The following is a 13398-nucleotide window of genomic DNA, read 5'->3' as shown; positions in this document are numbered from 1 at the left end:
GAATCTCACTGAGCGCTTTTCATCCATTTACTTGAATGGTCAAAAATGCTGGAAAAAAAAAAAAAAAATGCAGGTATCACGTTTTTGCTGCATTTTTTATTGTGCCAAAACCTGATTCTATGGAATAGGACTTTTTTTGACCACTAATCTTTATGACCATGCACAAGACACAAATCTACCAGGCCAAAACCGCCCTTAAAAAAAAAAAAAAAAAAAAAAAGGAAACAATGCTTTTTCTCTGCAGCTTCTTTGCTGCTATGAGATCAGGTTTTGTGGTAGAAAAAAAAAAGCCGCCTGTTGTGTGAACTTACCCCGATAGTCCAAGATGCAATGATTACTGCTGGCTGCAGAATGAGGGAACTGACAATCCATCAGCGAGTCCAGGTGGAATGGCGGAAGACTTTGTAACCATCTTCTGCAGAGTTCCCTACAGATCATTTATGATCAGAGATCAAATCAGTAAAAAGAGCAGCAAATAAAAAAGGGCAGAAAATGTGTAAAGAAACCATATGGCAAAATATAAATAAAATATATGAATTTTTGGCCCTTTCAAACAAAAGATAAAGTTGCTCCCCAAAGGAGGATAACGGCCCCCAATGTTCTGCATGTGGAATATTATGTAGAAGGTCCACCATGGTGGGCACCCCCAACCAGACTATCCACTCTGGTAACCCCAATATGTCAGAACTGGGGGCTAGATGAGGACCCTCATAGAGACCTGCTCAGACGTTCCTCACAACCTGGTCATGAAAACGGTGTTTGGTGTGAGGTCATAAGCGACATAAAACCATTGATAGGAGCTCACTATGGCCCGGGGGGGCCCGCTATTTACGGCCCGGGGGGCCCCGCTATTTACGGCCCAGGGGGCCCGCTCGACAATCTGGTTCTTTCAGTAACGTAGAACACAGTCTTAATGACAATTTAACAAAGACCACTAAAGAGACGAAATGTCTCCTCAGACCCAACTTCACCTCTGACCTCACAGCGAGAGGCTCGGACAATCCGTGTTGAACCTTCAGGGCGGAATGATTTACCCCAGAAAGCCATCGGTAACTTCTATAGTAGATAAAAGGAGGCTGAAGTCACCGGATAGTGGAGCATCACTCGGTCACTGGAGGCCTTAGGTCTCTGGTTCTTCTCAGCAGGATGGATCCATGTGATGGAGAAGACGGACACCCTGAAATCAGACACAAAGCCGGTCACACAACGGATAAAATGGTTACACCGTCCTCCCAAACATCTAGTGACCACAGACCTACAGAACCATGGAGGACGTGGTACTATGGCCGGACAATAGGAACCAGTCAGTATTTGGAACTTTCCTAGACAATTTCACTACCCAGAGATAAGAGAAGGACCCCAATGACCACGTAACCTCCAAGGGTCATCAGTGACTGTAGAAACAGATCAAGTCTGATCCAAACCTGAAGCCATTCTGGAGAACACGGAACATATGGTCCTGCCGATGCCTCATGTTCCCATCCGAGACAGGGAAGCCTGAGGAACAAGGAGATTAAGGGGCTAAACTACTAATACACAGGAGAGCTCATCAACGTGAGAACCCTGGGGGGTAATGAAGACCCTTCCTATAGACCAATCCAGGACAAGTCCATACATTCTCATTCACCTTACTGCACCGGAATATTGGGCGGGAAATCAGCGCGATCTGATCCGCAAAGCAGGAAGAATCCTCAGCGGGAACCATCAGCAGAAACCCTACAAATAAGAAAACCATTATAACTACAGATCACAGGCAAGAACAAGACTCATCAGTGATCTCCACCAGTCCTTACATGTGCTCCAGGACACCAGGGGGCAGTATATAGACCATCAGTGATCTCCACCAGTCCTTACATGTGCTCCAGGACACCGGCCACCAGGGGGCAGTATATAGACCATCAGTGATCTCCACCAGTCCTTACATGTGCTCCAGCACACCGTCCACCAGGGGGCAGTATATAGACCATCAGTGATCTCCACCAGTCCTTACATGTGCTCCAGGACACCGGCCACCAGGGGGCAGTATATAGACCATCAGCGATCTCCACCAGTCCTTACATGTGCTCCAGCACACCGTCCACCAGGGGGCAGTATATAGACCATCAGTGATCTCCACCAGTCCTTACATGTGCTCCAGCACACCGGCCACCAGGGGGCAGTATATAGACCATCAGTGATCTCCACCAGTCCTTACATGTGCTCCAGGCCACCAGGGGGCAGTATATAGACCATCAGCGATCTCCACCAGTCCTTACATGTGCTCCAGCACACCGGCCACCAGGGGGCAGTATATAGACCATCAGTGATCTCCACCAGTCCTTACATGTGCTCCAGGACACCGGCCACCAGGGGGCAGTATATAGACCATCAGTGATCTCCACCAGTCCTTACATGTGCTCCAGCACACCGGCCACCAGGGGGCAGTGTATAGACCATCAGTGATCTCCACCAGCCCTTACATGTGCTCCAGCACACCGGCCACCAGGGGGTAGTATATAGACCATCAGCGATCTCCACCAGTCCTTACATGTGCTCCAGGCCACCGGCCACCAGGGGGCAGTATATAGACCATCAGCGATCCCCACCAGTCCTTACATGTGCTCCAGGACACCGGCCACCAGGGGGCAATATATAGACCATCAGCGATCTCCACCAGTCCTTACATGTGCTCCAGGACACCGGCCACCAGGGGGCAGTATATAGACCATCAGCGATCTCCACCAGTCCTTACATGTGCTCCAGCACACCGGCCACCAGGGGGCAGTATATAGACCATCAGCGATCTCCACCAGTCCTTACATGTGCTCCAGGACACCAGCCACCAGGGGGCAGTATATAGACCATCAGCGATCTCCACCAGTCCTTACATGTGCTCCAGGACACCGGCCACCAGGGGGCAGTATATAGACCATCAGCGATCTCCACCAGTCCTTACATGTGCTCCAGCACACCGGCCACCAGGGGGCAGTATATAGACCATCAGTGATCTCCACCAGTCCTTACATGTGCTCCAGGACACCGGCCACCAGGGGGCAGTATATAGACCATCAGTGATCTCCACCAGTCCTTACATGTGCTCCAGGACACCGGCCACCAGGGGGCAGTATATAGACCATCAGTGATCTCCACCAGTCCTTACATGTGCTCCAGGACACCGGCCACCAGGGGGCAGTATATAGACCATCAGTGATCTCCACCAGTCCTTACATGTGCTCCAGGACACCGGCCACCAGGGGGCAGTATATAGACCATCAGCGATCTCCACCAGTCCTTACATGTGCTCCAGGACACCGGCCACCAGGGGGCAGTATATAGACCATCAGTGATCTCCACCAGTCCTTACATGTGCTCCAGCACACCGGCCACCAGGGGGCAGTATATAGACCATCAGTGATCTCCACCAGTCCTTACATGTGCTCCAGGACACCGGCCACCAGGGGGCAGTATATAGACCATCAGCGATCTCCACCAGTCCTTACATGTGCTCCAGGACACCGGCCACCAGGGGGCAGTATATAGACCATCAGTGATCTCCACCAGTCCTTACATGTGCTCCAGGACACCGGCCACCAGGGGGCAGTATATAGACCATCAGTGATCTCCACCAGTCCTTACATGTGCTCCAGGACACCGGCCACCAGGGGGCAGTATATAGAAGCAGCTTCTTGCACGTCAGTGATGTTTCGGGATTCTCCACTACAGACGACCAGAATCTGAAAATAAAGAAAATCCATTACATCCAGATATCATATAATGGGGGTTGTAGTCCAATCATCTGAACGATGCACATTCCCCAGAAGATAATGATTTGCATTAACCCCTTCAGGTCGCAGCAGTTTTTGCATTTTTGTTTTTCGCATCCCTACTTCCCAGAGCCATAACTTTTATTAATCCGTTAATGCGGCCATGTGACGGCTTGTTTTTCGCTGGACAAGTTGTACTTTTGAACAGCACCATTGGTTTTACCAGATCATGGACGGTAAGGCTATGTGCACACGTTCAGGAATTCTAGCAGAAATTTCAGGAGAAAATCCGGACATTTCTGCCAGAATTCCGCACCAAATCTGCATGCAGAATTACCGCGGTTTTACCGCGGAATTGCCGCGGAATTTGCGCGGATTTTCCCAAAAATTTCTCACTGCTTAGCCAGTGGGAAATCCGCGCAAATTCCGCAAAATTAATGGACATGCTCATTATTTTTCCGCAAAGCGTTTTTTGCGCGGAAAATAGCGCAGCATGTGCATTAAAATTGCGGAATTCATGTTAAATGATAGGATGCTTAAAGTATGCGGATTATTTGCGGATTTATAGCATTTTTATAGCGCAAAAACGCTTACAATCCACAAATGATCCGGAACGTGTGCACATAGCCTAAAATTGCAAAAAAAACGAATTCCACAAATGTTTTTTGGTTGTTTTTACGGTTTACACCAAATGATAAAACTGAGCTGCCATTATGATTCTCCCGGTCATTGCGAGACCGCAGATACCAAACATGTCCAGGTATTACGGTATTTGTTTGTTTTCTATTTTAAAACTGAAAAAAATAGTTGTAAAAAAAAAAATAAAAAAAAAAATGTAAAATTCCGCAATTTTTCGAGATTCGTAGCGTCTCCATTTTTTGTGATCTTGGGTTGGGGGGATTTATTATCTGCGCTGAGCTACAGGATTCAATGATACCAATTTGGTGCAGATACAATCTTTTGATTGCGATAACCAAAAAAAAATATATATATATAATTCTGGCGTTTTGACCTTTTCTGTTGGGCCGTTCACCGATCAGATTAATTTTTATAGATTGGATGATTCTGAATTTGGCAATAACAAATATGTATTTATTTTTTTAAAGGGGCGAAGGAGGGTGATTGGAACTTATAGTCTTCAAATTTTATTTTTACTTTTTGCATGCTTCAATAGTGTCCATGTGAGACGAGAAACTGCAGCGTCCGATCGCCTCTGCTACATACAGGCAATGATCAGGTCACCTGTGTGTAGCAGAAATGCCCCCTTCCTATGAGTGCGGACCACCAGGGCGCTCACAGTAATCCAGGAATGACAACCACAGGATGAACAGTGGCATTTAACACATTAACAGCTGCAGGTGGATCGCGATTCCACCCGTGGCTGTTAAGGGCACATGTCAGCTGCTCAAATCAGGTGACATGTGCCGGGAAAGATGTGGGGTCAGCGCCGGAGCCAACATCAAAGGGAGAAAAACAACATAACTACTAATTACTAGTGATTAATGTCACAGGGGAGGGATCAGTAACCATTCACTATAGAGGGAAACTGTCAGCATGGCCACCGGCAGCAGCAATGTGCAATGATTGCAGGGTCCATCTGTGCTGTACAGTGTGACCCCTCCAGGTGTATGGGCCCACCCTGACCGCCCCCGCATACAGTACAGTGACACCTCCAGGTGTATGAGCCCACCCTGACCGCCCCCGCATACAGTACAGTGTGACACCTCCAGGTGTATGGGCCCACCCTGACCACCCCCCGCATACAGTACAGTGTGACACCTCCAGGTGTATGGGCCCACCCTGACCACCCCCGCATACAGTACAGTGTGACACCTCCAGGTGTATGGGCCCACCCTGACCGCCCCCGCATACTGTACAGTGTGACACCTCCAGGTGTATGGGCCCACCCTGACCACCCCCGCATACAGTACAGTGACACCTCCAGGTGTATGAGCCCACCCTGACCGCCCCCGCATACAGTACAGTGTGACACCTCCAGGTGTATGGGCCCACCCTGACCACCCCCCGCATACAGTACAGTGTGACACCTCCAGGTGTATGGGCCCACCCTGACCACCCCCCGCATACAGTACAGTGTGACACCTCCAGGTGTATGGGCCCACCCTGACCGCCCCCCGCATACAGTACAGTGTGACACCTCCAGGTGTATGGGCCCACCCTGACCGCCCCCCGCATACAGTACAGTGTGACCTCCAGGTGTATGGGCCCACCCTGACCGCCCCCCGCATACAGTACAGTGTGACCTCCAGGTGTATGGGCCCACCCTGACCGCCCCCCGCATACAGTACAGTGACACCTCCAGGTGTATGGGCCCACCCTGACCGCCCCCGCATACAGTACAGTGACACCTCCTGGTGTATGGGCCCACCCTGACCGCCCCCCGCATACAGTACAGTGACACCTCCAGGTGTATGGGCCCACCCTGACCGCCCCCCGCATACAGTACAGTGACACCTCCAGGTGTATGGGCCCACCCTGACCGCCCCCCACATACAGTACAGTGTGACACCTCCAGGTGTATGGGCCCACCCTGACCGCCCCCCGCATACAGTACAGTGTGACACCTCCAGGTGTATGGGCCCACCCTGACCGCCCCCCGCATACAGTACAGTGTGACACCTCCAGGTGTATGGGCCCACCCTGACCGCCCCCCGCATACAGTACAGTGTGACCTCCAGGTGTATGGGCCCACCCTGACCGCCCCCGCATACAGTACAGTGTGACCCCTCCAGGTGTATGGGCCCACCCTGACCACCCCCCGCATACAGTACAGTGACATCTCCAGGTGTATGGGCCCACCCTGACCGCCCCCCGCATACAGTACAGTGTGACACCTCCAGGTGTATGGGCCCACCCTGACCGCCCCCCGCATACAGTACAGTGTGACCTCCAGGTGTATGGGCCCACCCTGACCGCCCCCGCATACAGTACAGTGTGACCCCTCCAGGTGTATGGGCCCACCCTGACCACCCCCCGCATACAGTACAGTGACATCTCCAGGTGTATGGGCCCACCCTGACCACCCCCGCATACAGTACAGTGTGACACCTCCAGGTGTATGGGCCCACCCTGACTGCTCAGTGTGCACAAGTCTCTACGGCATTTTATTTTTTTTTACTTCCTAGGGCTATGTTCTGTTCACAGTTTTTTTTTTAATGCATTTTTTTTTGTTTAAAGGCAAAACCTGCTTTTCTGGCAGTAAGAAATTTGAATTAAAAAAAAAAAAAAAAAAAAAAAAAAATCAGATTTTGTTTCGTTTTTGCTGCATTTGTCCGGGCACATTTAGCTCGTGCTGAAGTATCAGATTTTTTATTTTCTCAGGATTTAGCACAAAAAAAAAGGCTTAAAAAATACAAGGTGTGAACACGGCCTTAGAGAAATGCAACATAGAAAGTAAAGATTCTTACCAGGACAGCGGATCCCACCGAGGTGAAGAATCCACAGCCCCCGGGGATCAGAGCGCACGGTCCGGCCACAGGGGGGCGATATTTAGGGGTTTACATCAGTCCTCAGGTCTGACACCGGCAGGAAGCAAAGAGCAGCGAGAAGGAAAAGTCTGATGTCAGAGGAGACGGCAGCGCAGTCCTACAGCACCGGAGCCTGCGGAAAGGGGGAACGCAGACGTTACTGGGGGTCTCACCTACAAGTAACAAGTGCACCCGTCAGTATGTGCCCCCTCCACAGTGCAGACGTCTCCTGTACCTTCCCTGCAGCTCCACAATGTGCACAGCTCACACACAAAGCTGCAGACAATCCTCAGTATAAGGAGCAGCTGCTGCAGGATGTACAGGAGACCCCCAGCGGCCAATCACAGCATCCCCTGCTGGCTCCGCCCTAATGACACCTGACAGGTGACTCCCAGCTAAGGAGCTGATTACAGCCGGGTGATAACGAGCCTGCGCTGATTACAGCCGGGTGATAACGAGCCTGCACTGATTACAGCCGGCTGATAACGAGCCTGCACTGATTACAGCCTGGTGATAACGAGCCTGCACGGATTACGGCCAGACATACTGGTAAGACCGCGTTCACACCATCAGGGTACGTTTCCACGTGGCGTATTTACTGCGGATTGGACGCTGCGTCCAGATGTTACAGTATAGCGGATGGATTTTATGAAATCTCATCTCCACTATGTGTACAGACGCAAAGGTGGCAGACCCGCGTATACGCACATGTGGCGCGTCTTCCTAGACTGCAGCAAGTCTATTTATGTACTGGACACGCTCCATCTCCACAAGATAAATATCACAGTGTAATGTGTAGGACGCGGTGATGCCGCACGGTTCAATGATCACATGTGGAATCACCACGTGTACAAAAGCCGACAGCGCTGCCTATCCAGACCGTGGACACCGCCTCAGTATCTTACACCAGGAGGGAGGAACGCCGCAGCGCTGCCTATCCGGACCATGGACACCGCCTCAGTATCTTACACCAGCAGCGAGGAACGCCGCAGCGCTGCCTATCCAGACCGTGGACACCGCCTCAGTATCTTACACCAGCAGCGAGGAACGCCGCAGCGCTGCCTATCCAGACCGTGGACACCGCCTCAGTATCTTACACCAGCAGCGAGGAACGCCGCAGCGCTGCCTATCCGGACCATGGACACCGCCTCAGTATCTTACACCAGCAGCGAGGAACGCCGCAGCGCTGCCTATCCGGACCATGGACACCGCCTCAGTATCTTACACCAGCAGCGAGGAACGCCGCAGCGCTGCCTATCCGGACCGTGGACACCGCCTCAGTATCTTACACCAGCAGTGAGGAACGCCGCAGCGCTGCCTATCCGGACCGTGGACACCACCTCAGTATCCTACACCAGGAGCAAGGAACGCCACAGCACTGCCTATCCGGACCATGGACACCGCCTCAGTATCTTACACCAGGAGGGAGGAACGCCGCAGCGCTGATGAGTTTCTATTATATTTTTATACGTTTTCCACAAATACAGAAAAAAGGTAAAAGCCTGAAATAAAGGAGAATAAATTGGAAACTGATGAATAGTAGGGGCACAGTGGCTATGGCGCTGTTATTGTGGGGGCGCTGTTATTATGGGGGTGCAGTGGCTATAGCGCCGTTATTGTGGGGGCACAGTGGCTATGGCGCTGTTATTGTGGGGGCACAGTGGCTATAGCGGTTATTGTGGGGACGCTGTCATTGTTGGGGTGCAGTGGCTATAGCGGTTATTGTGGGGACGCCGTTACTGTGGGGGTGCAGTGGCTATGGCGCCGTTACTGTGGGGGCGCAGTGGCTATGGCGCCGTTACTGTGGGGGCGCAGTGGCTATGGCGCTGTTATTGTGGGGGCGCAGTGGCTATGGCGCTGTTTTTGTGGGGGCGCAGTGGCGATGGCGCTGTTTTTGTGGTGGCGCAGTGGCTATGGCGCTGTTATTGCGGGGGTGCAGTGGCTATGGCACTGTTACTGCGGGGGCGCAGTGGCTACACCCTGACCGCCCCCGCATACAGTATAGTGCCGTATCACCCCCGCATACAGTATAGTGCCGTACCACCCCCGCATACAGTATAGTGCCGTACCGCCCCCGCATACAGTATAGTGCCGTATCACCCCCTGACCGCCCCCGCATACAGTATAGTACCGTATCACATCCTGACCGCCCCCGCATACCGTATAGTGCCGTATCACCCCCTGACCGCCCCCGCATACGGTATAGTGCCGTATCACCCCCTGACCGCCCCCGCATACAGTATAGTACCGTATCACATCCTAACCACCCCTGCATACAGTATAGTGCCGTATCACCCCCTGACCGCCCCCGCATACAGTATAGTGCCGTATCACCCCCTGACCGCCCCCGCATACAGTATAGTGCCGTATCGCCCCCTGACCGCCCCCGCATACAGTATAGGGCCGCATCACCCCCTGACCGCCCCCGCATACAGTATAGCGCCGTATCGCCCCCTGACCGCCCCCGCATACAGTATAGGGCCGTATCGCCCCCTGACCGCCCCCGCATACAGTATAGCGCCGTATCGCCCCCTGACCGCCCCCGCATACAGTATAGCGCCGTATCGCCCCCTGACCGCCCCCGCATACAGTATAGTGCCGTATCGCCCCCTGACCGCCCCCGCATACAGTATAGGGCCGTATCACCCCCTGACCGCCCCCGCATACAGTATAGGGCCGCATCACCCCCTGACCGCCCCCGCATACAGTATAGTGCTGTATCGCCCCCTGACCGCCCCCGCATACAGTATAGCGCCGTATCGCCCCCTGACCGCCCCCTCATACAGTATAGTGCCGTATCACCCCCTGACCGCCCCCGCATACAGTATAGCGCCGTATCGCCCCCTGACCGCCCCCTCATACAGTATAGGGCCGTATCGCCCCCTGACCTGGGGGGTGAGGAGCCCGGACCCCTCATCTTAGGCTATGTGCACACGTTCAGGAATTCATGCAGAAAATTCCTGAGAATTCCGGACATTTTCTGCATGAAATCCGCAAGAAAACCGCATGCGATTTTGCAGCGGTTTTGATGCGTTTTTGCCGTGGTTTTGACGCGTTTTTTTCCGGACACTTCCCAATGCATTTTGGAGTGGGAAATCCGCAAAACAACCGCAAAAAGATAGAGCATGTCCAGATTTTGTGCGGTATGCGTTTTTTATGCGGAAAAAAACGCATCATGTGCACAAAACATGCGGAATTCATTCTAAATGATGGGATGCTTATTGTATGCGGTTTTTTTTGCGGTTTTATAGCGTTTTTATAGGGAAAAACCGCGAAAAAACCGCAACGTGTGAACACAGCCTTACACTGATGTACTCTGCTCCGCAGACAGTAGAGGGGAGCGGAGGGTCCAGGTACAAGGGTCATAGGGACACATCACAGAGCTCCTCCTTACTGGAGAACTACAGATACCAGCCAGTAATAAGTGAGGAGACCCCTCTGGTGTCACAGCTTCCAGCAGGGTCTCTTCCATCACTGTGACCCCGGCCTGCGATACAGGCTGATAAATGTCCCCAACTAATGCAGGAAGGACGGTGTGAGGGGTCTGAGGGCTGCAGACAAGCTGCACATCACCCTCCATACCAGCCATGTGTCAGGGGAGCAAGATGGCGGCCGTCCTCTGAGCAGCAGCCTGAGGGAAAGAGCTTCTTCTTCCCACAATGCACCACTGCAGAGCGAGGGACGGGAAGAGCAGAGGGAGGAAAAGCTCCTGCTGATAATAACTGCGGCCACTAGATGGCGCCGGTGTGCAGCAAACAGCCTGAGCAATGAGGAGGGATGGAGACCAGATCCCGAGAGTGGATCCCCGGTATAAGGAGGAATCTACTGCACAGACCCCGATATAAAGAGCGATCCACTGCACAGACCCCGATATAAGGAGAGATCCACTGCACAGACCCCAGTATAAGGAGCAATCCACTGCACAGACCCCGATATAAGGAGAGATCCACTGCACAGACCCCGATATAAGGAGAGATCCACTGCACAGACCCCGGTATAAGGAGCGATCCGCTGCACAGATCCCGATATAAGGAGCGATCCGCTGCACAGACCCCGATATAATGAGCGATCACCGTACAGACCCCGGTATAAGGAGCGATCCACTGCACAGACCCCGGTATAAGGAGCGATCCACTGCACAGACCCTGATATAAGAAGCGATCCACCGCACAGACCCCGATATAAGGAGGGATCACCGCACAGACCCCGATATAAGGAGGGATCCGCTGCACAGTCCCCGGTATAAGGAGCGATCCACTGCACAGACCCCGATATAAGGAGCGATCCACTGCACAGACCCCGATATAAGGAGCGATCCACTGCACAGACCCCGGTATAAGGAGCGATCCACCGCACAGACCCCGATATAAGGAGGGATCACCGCACAGACCCCGATATAAGGAGGGATCCGCTGCACAGTCCCCGGTATAAGGAGCGATCCGCTGCACAGACCCCGATATAAGGAGCGATCCGCTGCACAGACCCCGATATAAGGAGCGATCCGCTGCACAGACCCCGATATAAGGAGCGATCCGCTGCACAGACCCCGATATAAGGAACGATCAGCTGCACAGACCCCGATATAAGGAGCGATCCGCTGCACAGACCCCGATATAAGGAGCGATCAGCTGCACAGACCCCAAAATAAGGAGCGATCCACCCACAGACCCCAATATAAGGAGCGATCCACCCACAGACCCCGATATAAGGAGGGATCCACTGCACAGACCCCGATATTAGGAGCGATCCGCTGCGCAGACCCCGATATAAGGAGCGATCCGCTGTACAGACAACGATATAAGGAGAGATCCACTGCACAGACCCCGGTATAAGGTGTTATATCCGGGGGTCTCTCCTCCACAGCTGGTGCTATATCCCGGGGGTCTCTCCTCCACAGCTGGTGCTATATCCCGGGGGTCTCTCCTCCACAGCTGGTGCTATATCCTGGGGGTCTCTCCTCCACAGCTGGTGCTATATCCCGGGGGTCTCTCCTCCACAGCTGGTGCTATATCCCGGGGGTCTCTCCTCCACAGCTGGTGCTATATCCCGGGGGTCTCTCCTCCACAGCTGGTGCTATATCCCGGGGGTCTCTCCTCCAGAGCTGGTGCTATATCCCGGGGGTCTCTTCTCCACAGCTGGTGCTATATCCCGGGGGTCTCTCCTCCACAGCTGGTGCTATATCCTGGGGGTCTCTCCTCCACAGCTGGTGCTATATCCCGGGGGTCTCTCCTCCACAGCTGGTGCTATATCCCGGGGGTCTCTCCTCCACAGCTGGTGCTATATCCCGGGGGTCTCTCCTCCACAGCTGGTGCTATATCCCGGGGGTCTCTCCTCCACAGCTGGTGCTATATCCCGGGGGTCTCTCCCCCACAGCTGGTGCTATATCCCGGGGGTCTCTCCTCCACAGCTGGTGCTATATCCTGGGGGTCTCTCCTCCACAGCTGGTGCTATATCCCGGGGGTCTCTCCTCCACAGCTGGTGCTATATCCCGGGGTCTCTCCTCCACAGCTGATGCTATATCCTGGGGGTCTCTCCTCCACAGCTGTTGCTATATATCGGGGGTCTCTCCTCCACAGCTGGTGCTATATCCCGGGGGTCTCCCCTCCACAGCTGGTGCTATATCCCGGGGGTCTCTCCTCCACAGCTGGTGCTATATCCCGGGGGTCTCCCCTCCACAGCTGGTGCTATATCCCGGGGGTCTCTCCTCCACAGCTGGTGCTATATCCCGGGGGTCTCTCCTCCACAGCTGGTGCTATATCCTGGGGGTCTCCCCTCCACAGCTGGTGCTATATCCCGGGGGTCTCTCCTCCACAGCTGGTGCTATATCCCGGGGGTCTCTCCTCCACAGCTGGTGCTATATCCCGGGGGTCTCTCCTCCACAGCTGGTGCTATATCCCGGAGGTCTCTTCTCCACAGCTGGTGCTATATCCTGGGGGTCTCTCCTCCACAGCTGGTGCTATATCCTGGGGGTCTCTCCTCCACAGCTGGTGCTATATCCCGGGGGTCTCTCCTCCACAGCTGGTGCTATATCCCGGGGTCTCTCCTCCACAGCTGATGCTATATCCTGGGGGTCTCTCCTCCACAGCTGTTGCTATATATCGGGGGTCTCTCCTCCACAGCTGGTGCTATATCCCGGGGGTCTCCCCTCCACAGCTGGTGCTATATCC

The 13398-nt window shown here is 53.5% G+C and overlaps 1 pseudogene; it reads right to left on the bottom strand.

The window, feature by feature from the left end:
• Positions 1 to 334: 334 nt before the first annotated feature.
• The window catches only part of LOC138674736 (uncharacterized), a 61628-nt pseudogene continuing 48564 nt past the window's right edge, over positions 335 to 13398 (bottom strand).

Source organism: Ranitomeya imitator, chromosome 4 (genome assembly GCF_032444005.1).
Source record: "Ranitomeya imitator isolate aRanImi1 chromosome 4, aRanImi1.pri, whole genome shotgun sequence".
Lineage (NCBI taxonomy): Eukaryota > Metazoa > Chordata > Amphibia > Anura > Dendrobatidae > Ranitomeya > Ranitomeya imitator.
This window is presented reverse-complemented; position numbering and strand designations above follow the sequence as displayed.